This window comes from Scyliorhinus torazame, chromosome 7 (assembly GCF_047496885.1).
Source record: "Scyliorhinus torazame isolate Kashiwa2021f chromosome 7, sScyTor2.1, whole genome shotgun sequence".
NCBI lineage: Eukaryota > Metazoa > Chordata > Chondrichthyes > Carcharhiniformes > Scyliorhinidae > Scyliorhinus > Scyliorhinus torazame.
The window spans coordinates 307307471-307317876 of record NC_092713.1 but is presented as its reverse complement, the minus strand read 5'-3'; the positions used below and the strand labels follow the sequence as shown (position 1 = coordinate 307317876).

Genomic DNA, 10406 nt, shown 5'->3' with positions numbered 1-10406 from the left:
GCCGGGAATCGAACCTCCCTGTGTCTGTGTGGGTTACCTCCGGTTTCCTCCCACAATCCAAAGATGTGCAGGTTAGGCGGGGTTATGGGTTTGCGGGCATAGGGCGGGGGCGTGGGGCTCGGTGGGGTGCTCTTCCAGCGGGTCGGTGCAGACTCGATGGGCCGAATGGCCTCCTTCGACGCAGTTGGGATCCTACTCTATTCTCAAGGCCTCTGTTTTAAAAGGGAATCGGACCTGGGACCCTGGAGCGGTGAAGCAACAGTGCTACCCACTGTGCCATGCCAGGCCGTCCATTCGGGTTTGGAATCTTACAAAGGAGAGTATTGTCAGATTGCAGATAGAAACCCAATAGGTTGGCTATTTGTCCTTTAATGAAGGGAAGCTGCCGTCATTACCTGTTGATATGTGACTCCTGCCCCATTCCAACATGCTGACTCTCAACTGCAATTTCAACTGGCCTTGCAAACAGTTCAGTCGGGATAACTCGATACCAGCAGTTCAAGACGGTCCCAGCACCACCTTCGCGGGGCAATTAGGAATGGACAAATTGTGGTGGACTTTCCTGCGGCTCCTACACCCTGAGAGCGAAGTAAAAGGTTTTTTGTTGAGTTTATCCCAAGCAGCTCGTGACTACTGCACTTCACGGCCTGTTCCCGTGGACGCACGCCAAGATAAATATCAACAGCGGCTGGAGGACCATCAACGCAGTGGAAGACTCTCTTTGGACTTGCCCCAAACTTTCCACTCTTCCCGCGCAAAGAGTTATCCGAGTGCTGCGTTTATGAAGCTGGGCCCGTTACCGGGAAGGGAGGGCATGTAAACTAGGGTGGATGCCCATCTGGGTGCCCACCCCACTGCCCCAACGCAGTCCCACCCACCACAATGCGGGGGTTGAGGTGGGTGGATGGCGACATTGACCCACCCACCATGATTGAATAGCGGAGCAGACATGATGGGCCGAGTGGCCTAATTCTGCTCCCATGTCATATGGTATCATAGAATTTACAGTGCAGAAGGAGGCCATTCGGCCCTTCAAGTTTGCACCAGCCCTTGGAAGGAGCACCCTACCCAAGGTCAACACCGCCACCCTATCATCATAACCCAGCAATCCCACCCAACCCATCCTTTTTGGACACTAAGGGCAATTTAGCATGGCCAATCCACCTAATCTGCACATCTTTGGACCTATGGTCTTAAATACGTTCTTCAAAGGGTGAGACGGAAGGAGGGTGCACTATCTTTGGGGCTTCCCTTTGCCAATTGGGGTGTGGCACCCCTCCTGAGATAGGACCCTCCCCCTTTCTTCTTCCCCACACACAGACTGAAACCCATCACCTCCCCTACCCTCGTGCCTCCTTCCCTGACTTGCCCAAATCCGCCCCCCCCCCCCCCCACCTCCGCCTGTCTCCCGCACCCATGGGGTCTTCTTTCCCTCTCTCCTTGCAGTCCCAACAGTGCCCACTAATGCACAGTTAGCATTGCCGGGACTGATGGAGTTACGGTCATTATCCGAAACTCACAGTGAGGGGCACAAGTCCCACATCTTCAGATGCCATGCATTAGGCTTCAGAGTCACGGCTATAAGAACAGTATGTCTGTATCAACAACTTATAACTATATACACAATAGTGGGCACAGATATGGAGCTGACTCCATCCTAGGCCTTGACACATCTCTGTCGAGTATTGTATTCAGTTCCACATTAACCCCGTATACACCATTCGGCCCTTGTCACTGTCTAAGACCCCCTCAGCCAGAGTGATGTGAGGGGAGGGGGGGATTGTATTGAACCCCCTCGGGCTGTATGTTCGACATGGAATGAATCTTGCAAATGTGAATTGTAATTGGAAATGTAGGAGCATGCGGTTTCTGAAGAAACTGACTGGCTTTACACCTTATATAATGTCAACTTTGAACAGTCGTGTAATGTACTTTTACAGATTTCATGAATACGTTATACTTTTTTGGGGGAAAAAATGAAGTAAAAGTTTTAAAAAACAAATCTAGGGGCAGCAAAGTGGCGCAGTGGTTAGCACGACGCCGAGGTCCCAGGTTCGATCCCGGCCCTGGGTCACTGTCCGTGTGGAGTTTGCACATTCTCCCCGTGTCTGCGTGGGTTTCGCCCCCACAACCCAAAGATGTGCAGGGTAGGTGGATTGGCCGCGCTAAATTGCCCCTTAATTGGAAAAAATTAATTGGGGTACTCTAAATTTATATTTAAAAAAACAAATCTAATTGTGATGCCCCAAATGCTGCCTGGGCTGCGATCAATGAATGGGCACCAAACCAAAGGACACTCATAGACACCTTTGGCGGAGAAGAAGGCCATTCGGCCCACCAAGTCCCTGCTAGCTCTGTGATAATCCAGTCAGTCCCATCCCCCCACCCCGCCCCTGCCCCCCCCCCCCCCCCCCCCTCCCCCAATGACCCTGCAAGTTTATTTCCATCAAGCACGCATCCGATTTCCTCCTGAAATTGTTGATCACTTCTGCATCTTCCATCACTTCTGAAATATATCTGAGTGTGCGGTCTGAAATCTCGCCTTGAGTAGATTGTGACGTCTCCAGCCCTACTTTCAAGGGGGGTCTAACATGAAAGCGGGAGATGGACAATTTTTCTCAATGGAGCTCCCAATTGAACCAAAGTGGGGTTGGGGGGGGCTGGGGGAGGGGAACCGCCACTTTTAACGCTGGAGCCACAGTGGCTCGTTCAACCATTCTGAAACCTTCCCTGGTTTCTGTCCCTGGGAAAGTACAGGTTAAAAAATCAACCCCAGCAAAAAAAAATCTATTTTCATCGCCAAATGTCGGCCTACTTGTGACAATAAAGATTATTATTAAAATGATCAGGAGGACCACTAAAAAAGAAAGCAAATTGGCCACGGTGATGAAGGGGTTAAGCTTGGAGCCTCTTGTCATGTCTGCAAGATGCCCTCTAGTGAGTGTTGTGGTCTCGCTGCCTGCCTTTCCCTTTGTGCAGAGAGCAAGGCCCTCCTCGCATTTCTCCTCAGAGTTTGTGAGAGAGAAAGAGAAGGAAAGACAGGGGAGAGGGGGAGGGAGAGACTGAACGGGGAACGGGAATAGCTCAGGATCAACGCCAGCGTGACCGCGTCCTGCAAAGATTAGCCGGTCGGGAGGTGAGTCGCCGTCTTCATGCATTGAATCTTGGTGATGAATGACTGGTCTCCGTACGTGTGTGTGTGCCTGTGCTCTGGAGGCCTGAATGGTCTTTCGCTGCCTACTCCCCAGAAAAGCAGTCAATTGAGCGATGACTAACCCAAAACCCGGGTGGCTCAACAGAAAACCGGAACGGGAAAGAGAGCAGGCGATTGAAACAGGGAGTGGGGCGGCGAGGGGGAAAGAGAGTGAGCCTCGGGGGTGGGGGGTGGGGGCTGCAGTGTGCAGTATAGAACAGCCAGTTAGCTTCTGTACCGGGGAGGCTGAATGCCCGGCTAGCTGTGGTCCTTAAAGCAAGCTTTAAACGCACACAGTCAGCGAGCATGGCAGAGCAGAGAGTCAGGCGCACTAAGCAAGTAGTTTTCCCACTAGAACTGTCGTTTTTGAGGGAGAGACCGTTAATGTTTCATGTCAAAGACCGTTTGTCAGGCAAGGGACAAGTTGGTGATGTAACAGGTTTTAAGCAAGTACAGGGGCAAGGAAAGGTGGTGTGGGGAGGGAAAGGAGGAAGGGAGGGGGGGAAGAACAACAAGGAGGGTCTGTGGCGAGGAAAGCAGGAGAGATTAACGACACAGGGGAAAATGCTGAGAGGTAAAAAGGGATGGCCATGGGGTGCAGGGGCCAGAGGAGGGGTAAATAGGGGAAAGAACCATTACTTACGGCCACTGTTCAAAACACTGGGAGCAGAGGTTGTGCGGGGATTTTTTACAGTAACTTTGTTGCAATGTTGAGAGGGGCTGGTTTAGCACACTGGGCTAAATAGCTGGCGTATAATGCAGAATAAGGCAGCAGCGTGGGTTCAATTCCCGTACCAGCCTCCCCGAACAGGCGCCGGAATGTGGCGACGAGGGGCTTTTCACAGTAACTTCATTGAAGTTATGTAAGCCTACTTGCGACAATTAAGATTATTATTATTAAATTCTTCAACTCAGTATCAAGCCCGGAAGGCTGTAAAGTGCCGAATCGAAAGCTGAGGTTCTGTCCCTCGCGCTGTACCTTCAGGAGCCCGAGGACAGAGAGGTCAGTGTCGGACCAGGGTGGAAAATGTAAACGGCAGCAGGCCGGGTGCTGGGGATCACACCTGTGGGCCAAAGGGAGGGGTTCGCCTGAGCTGCATTCGGTCCCCCCTCATGTCGAGGAGGCCACATATCGGTGGGCGGCCAGGACAGCGAACTGAACCAAAGTGAAAGGAAATCGCTGACTGCCTTGGGAAGAAGTGTTTGGGGCCTTGGGAGGTTGGCAGAAGGATGGGTCAGGTGCCACATGAACCGTGCGTTCACCCAAAGTTTTCGTGGGAAGGGGTGGGGGTGATGGGGGGAAACCGAAGCGTGGACCAGAGTGTTGAGGAGGGAACATTCCCTTCAGAAATGCCGGAGGGGGATGAGCAGGGAAGATGTGTTTGGCGATGGCATGGGGCTGGAGGTGGCAGAAATGGCGGAGGTTGATCTGTTGAACATGGAGGCTAGAAAGTGAGCACACGGGGAGCGAATCACGGCTCTGGGGGTGGCAGTGAAGGGGCGTGGGCAGAAACGCTTGAAATGGAATGGCACGGTGGCACAGTGGTTAGCACTATTGCTTCACAGCGGCAGGGACCCGGGTTCGATTCCCGGCTTGGGTCACGGTCTGTGCAGAGTCTGCATGTTCTCCCCCTGTCTGTGTGGGTTTCCTCCGGGTGCTCCGGTTTCCTCCCACAGTCCAAAGATGTGCAGGTTAGGAGGATCGGCCATGATAAATTGCCCCTTAGTGTTCAAAAAGGTTAGGTGGGGTTACGGGGATAGGGCAGAGGTGTGGGTTTGGGTAGGGTGCTCTTTCCAAAGGCCGGTGAGACTCGATGGGCTGAATGGCCTCCTTCTGCACTGTAAATTCTATGGTTCTATTCATCCATGAATGGATCCAGTCAACCATGGTGAGGCGGAGGATGCGCTTCAAGGTGAAATCACGCTGGAACAGGGGGGAATAGCAGCAAATAGTCCAGTGAGTATGGGAGGCTGCTGGGGTGGGAAGGGCAACCCTATTGTGGCTCTGGGAGGGGATGAAGGGGTGGGAGCAATAATTGTGCGAAAGAGAACGCACACATTCCAGGGCTCTGTCAACCACAATGGAGGGCAATCCTTCGTCGAGGAAAACAACAGGATTATACCAGGAAGGCGGTGTCACCAGAACTGGCGGTGTCAATGCTGAACAAGATCAGGCAAGCAGAGGAACGTGGCGGGAAATGGGGACAGGATGGGTACCAACCTATGGACCAACCATACCAACCTATGGATTAGGAGAGAAGGAGGCCATTTGGCCCCTCGAGTCTGCTCCTCCATTCAATAAGGTCGCGGCTGATCTGAATGTGGCTTCAACTCCACATTCCCAGCTACCCATGTAAATTTCCAATAATATTCAATCAGGAATTTTTGACTACAGAACTTTGCAATAAATACTTCCAATTATGTAGCATCTTATTCCATTGTCCAAATTCCTTAACGTCTCGCGCAAGAGCTTTTTTTTTAGACCGTGTGTGTGTGTATCCATTCTGCAATACCTTTCAAATAGCCCTGAGATTATTGTCCATTAGCAGTTAATTTATTGTCTCGTTAACTTGTAATATTTCAGTGCTCTTGGCTGAGAGAAAAATCTTGTCCAGGGCAGCAGAAGGAATTTCTGTTTTTCTGAAAGCTGTGCCTTTGTATCTGAGCCTCGGTGGTTGCAGTCCGGATTGTCACAGGTTCGAGACCCCCACACCCCCACCCCGTCTCCGCCCACAGCGTCAGCTGACTGTAGGAGTCGTCATCTTCGGTGCGACGTTAAACCGAGGCCACGGTGGCCATACAGGGAGATGTAAAAGACTCCGCAACACGATTCAAAGAGAGCAGGGAAACCATCACCTGCCCCCCGACCACGATCCGTTTCTTAATGGCACAAACGGATTATCCGGTCATTTGCCTTCCTCCCGTTTGTGGGAGTTTGCTGCGTGCAAATTAATTGCCACGTTTCGTAAAGTCATGGGCCGGCGACCTCCGACCTGGCTGGCGGCTGGGAATGTCTGATCCCGCTGAATGTCTGGGAATGCCTGATCCCGCTGAATGTCTGGGAATGCCTGATCCCGCTGAATATCTGGGAATGCCTGGTCCCGCTGAATGCCTGGGAATGTCTGATCCCGCTGAATGTCTGGGAATGCCTGATCCCGCTGAATGTCTGGGAATGTCTGATCCCGCTGAATGTCTGGGAATGACTGGTCCTGCTGAATGTCTGGGAATGTCTGATCCCGCTGAATGTCTGGGAATGTCTGATCCCGCTGAATGTCTGGGAATGTCTGGTCCCACTGAATGTCTGGGAATGTCTGGTCCCACTGAATGTCTGGGAATGTCTGGTCCCTCTGAATGTCTGGGAATGTCTGATCCCGCTGAATGTCTGGGAATGTCTGGTCCCACTGATGTCTGGGAATGTCTGATCCCGCTGAATGTCTGGGAATTTCTGATCCCGCTGAATGTCTGGGAATGTCTGATCCCGCTGAATGTCTGGGAATTTCTGATCCCGCTGAATGTCTGGGAATGTCTGATCCCGCTGAATGTCTGGGAATGTCTGGTCCCTCTGAATGTCTGGGAATGTCTGATCCCGCTGAATATCTGGGAATGTCTGATCCCGCTGAATGTCTGGGAATGTCTGGTCCGGCTGAATATCTGGGAATGTCTGATCCCGCTGAATGTCTGGGAATGTCTGATCCCACTGAATGTCTGGGAATGTCTGGTCCGGCTGATGTCTGGGAATGTCTGATCCCGCTGAATGTCTGGGAATGTCTGGTCCCACTGAATGTCTGGGAATGTCTGATCCCGCTGAATATCTGGGAATGTCTGATCCCACTGAATGTCTGGGAATGTCTGATCCCGCTGAATGTCTGGGAATGTCTGATCTCGCTGAATGTCTGGGACTGTCTGATCCCGCTGAATGTCTGGGAATGTCTGATCCCGCTGAATGTCTGGGAATGTCTGGTCCCACTGAATGTCTGGGAATGTCTGGTCCGGCTGATGTCTGGGAATGCCTGATCCCGCTGAATGTCTGGGAATGTCTGGTCCGGCTGATGTCTGGGAATGTCTGATCCTGCTGAATGTCTGGGAATGTCTGATCCCGCTGAATGTCTGGGAATGTCTGGTCCCTCTGAATGTCTGGGCATGTCTGGGCATGTCTGGTCCCACTGAATATCTGGGAATGTCTGATCCCGCTGAATGTCTGGGAATGTCTGATCCCGCTGAATGTCTGGGAATGTCTGGTCCGGCTGATGTCTGGGAATGTCTGATCCCGCTGAATGTCTGGGAATGTCTGATCCCGCTGAATATCTGGGAATGTCTGATCCCGCTGAATGTCTGGGAATGTCTGGTCCCGCTGAATGTCTGGGAATGTCTGATCCCGCTGAATATCTGGGAATGTCTGGTCCCGCTGAATGTCTGGGAATGTCTGGTCCCGCTGAATGTCTGGGAATGTCTGATCCCGCTGAATATCTGGGAATGTCTGGTCCCGCTGAATGTCTGGGAATGTCTGATCCCGCTGAATGTCTGGGAATTTCTGATCCCGCTGAATGTCTGGGAATGTCTGATCCCGCTGAATGTCTGGGAATGTCTGGTCCCTCTGAATGTCTGGGAATGTCTGATCCCGCTGAATATCTGGGAATGTCTGATCCCGCTGAATGTCTGGGAATGTCTGGTCCGGCTGAATATCTGGGAATGTCTGATCCCGCTGAATGTCTGGGAATGTCTGATCCCGCTGAATGTCTGGGAATGTCTGATCCCACTGAATGTCTGGGAATGTCTGGTCCGGCTGATGTCTGGGAATGTCTGATCCCGCTGAATGTCTGGGAATGTCTGGTCCCACTGAATGTCTGGGAATGTCTGATCCCGCTGAATATCTGGGAATGTCTGATCCCACTGAATGTCTGGGAATGTCTGATCCCGCTGAATGTCTGGGAATGTCTGATCTCGCTGAATGTCTGGGACTGTCTGATCCCGCTGAATGTCTGGGAATGTCTGATCCCGCTGAATGTCTGGGAATGTCTGGTCCCACTGAATGTCTGGGAATGTCTGGTCCGGCTGATGTCTGGGAATGCCTGATCCCGCTGAATGTCTGGGAATGTCTGGTCCGGCTGATGTCTGGGAATGTCTGATCCTGCTGAATGTCTGAGAATGTCTGATCCCGCTGAATGTCTGGGAATGTCTGGTCCCTCTGAATGTCTGGGCATGTCTGGTCCCACTGAATATCTGGGAATGTCTGATCCCGCTGAATATCTGGGAAAGTCTGATCCCGCTGAATGTCTGGGAATGTCTGATCCCGCTGAATGTCTGGGAATGTCTGATCCCGCTGAATGTCTGGGAATGTCTGGTCCGGCTGATGTCTGGGAATGTCTGACCCTGCTGAATGTCTGGGAATGTCTGATCCCGCTGAATGTCTGGGAATGTCTGATCCCGCTGAATATCTGGGAATGTCTGATCCCGCTGAATGTCTGGTCCCGCTGAATGTCTGGGAATGTCTGATCCCGCTGAATATCTGGGAATGTCTGGTCCCGCTGAATGTCTGGGAATGTCTGGTCCCGCTGAATATCTGGGAATGTCTGATCCCGCTGAATGTCTGGGAATGTTTGATCCCGCTGAATGTCTGGGAATGTCTGGTACCGCTGAATGTCTGGGAATGTCTGGTCCCTCTGAATGTCTGGGAATGTCTGGTACCGCTGAATGTCTGGGAATGTCTGATCCCACTGAATGTCTGGGAATGTCTGATCCCACTGAATGTCTGGGAATGTCTGGTCCCGCTGAATGTCTGGGAATGTCTGATCCCGCTGAATGTCTGGGAATGTCTGGTCCGGCTGATGTCTGGGAATGTCTGATCCCGCTGAATGTCTGGGAATGTCTGGTCCCGCTGAATATCTGGGAAAGTCTGATCCCGCTGAATGTCTGGGAATGTCTGGTCTCGCTGAATGTCTGGGAATGTCTGGTCCCTCTGAATGTCTGGGAATGTCTGGTCCGGCTGATGTCTGGGAATGTCTGATTTCGCTGAATGTCTGGGAATGTCTGATCCCACTGAATGTCTGGGAATGTCTGATCCCGCTGAATGTCTGGGAATGTCTGATCCCGCTGAATGTCTGGGAATGTCTGGTCCGGCTGATGTCTGGGAATGTCTGATCCCGCTGAATGTCTGGGAATGTCTGGTCCGGCTGATGTCTGGGAATGTCTGATCCCGCTGAATGTCTGGGAATGTCTGATCCCGCTGAATGTCTGGGAATGTCTGATCCTGCTGAATGTCTAGGAATGTCTGATCCCTCTGAATGTCTGGGAATGTCTGATCCCGCTGAATGTCTGGTCCCTCTGAATGTCTAGGAATGTCTGATCCCGCTGAATGTCTGGGAATGTCTGATCCCGCTGAATGTCTAGGAATGTCTGATCCCGCTGAATGTCTGGTCCCTCTGAATGTCTAGGAATGTCTGATCCCGCTGAATGTCTGGGAATGTCTGGTCCGGCTGATGTCTGGGAATGTCTGATCCCGCTGAATGTCTGGGAATGTCTGATCCCGCTGAATGTCTGGGAATGTCTGATCCTGCTGAATATCTGGGAATGTCTGATCCCACTGATGTCTGGGAATGTCTGGTCCGGCTGATGTCTGGGAATGTCTGATCCCGCTGAATGTCTGGGAATGTCTGGTCCCGCTGAATATCTGGGAAAGTCTGATCCCGCTGAATGTCTGGGAATGTCTGGTCTCGCTGAATGTCTGGGAATGTCTGGTCCCTCTGAATGTCTGGGAATGTCTGGTCCGGCTGATGTCTGGGAATGTCTGATCTCGCTGAATGTCTGGGAATGTCTGATCCCGCTGAATGTCTGGGAATGCCTGATCCCGCTGAATGTCTGGGAATGTCTGATCCCGCTGAATGTCTGGGAATGTCTGGTCCGGCTGATGTCTGGGAATGTCTGATCCCGCTGAATGTCTGGGAATGTCTGGTCCGGCTGATGTCTGGGAATGTCTGATCCCGCTGAATGTCTGGGAATGTCTGATCCCGCTGAATGTCTGGGAATGTCTGATCCCTCTGAATGTCTGGGAATGTCTGATCCCGCTGAATGTCTGGTCCCTCTGAATGTCTAGGAATGTCTGATCCCGCTGAATGTCTGGGAATGTCTGATCCCGCTGAATGTCTAGGAATGTCTGATCCCGCTGAATGTCTGGTCCCTCTGAATGTCTAGGAATGTCTGATCCCGCTGAATATCT

At 52.0% G+C, this 10406-nt stretch overlaps 1 protein-coding gene across 2 annotated transcripts in view; it reads left to right on the top strand.

The window, feature by feature from the left end:
• Positions 1-2943: 2943 nt before the first annotated feature.
• The window catches only part of ndst1b (N-deacetylase/N-sulfotransferase (heparan glucosaminyl) 1b), a 320572-nt gene continuing 313109 nt past the window's right edge, over positions 2944-10406 (top strand). For both annotated transcript variants that reach the window (XM_072512714.1, XM_072512712.1), the window contains exon 1: positions 2944-3136. The gene's annotated coding sequence lies outside the window, so the exon portion shown is untranslated. The remainder of the gene's footprint in view (positions 3137-10406) is intronic.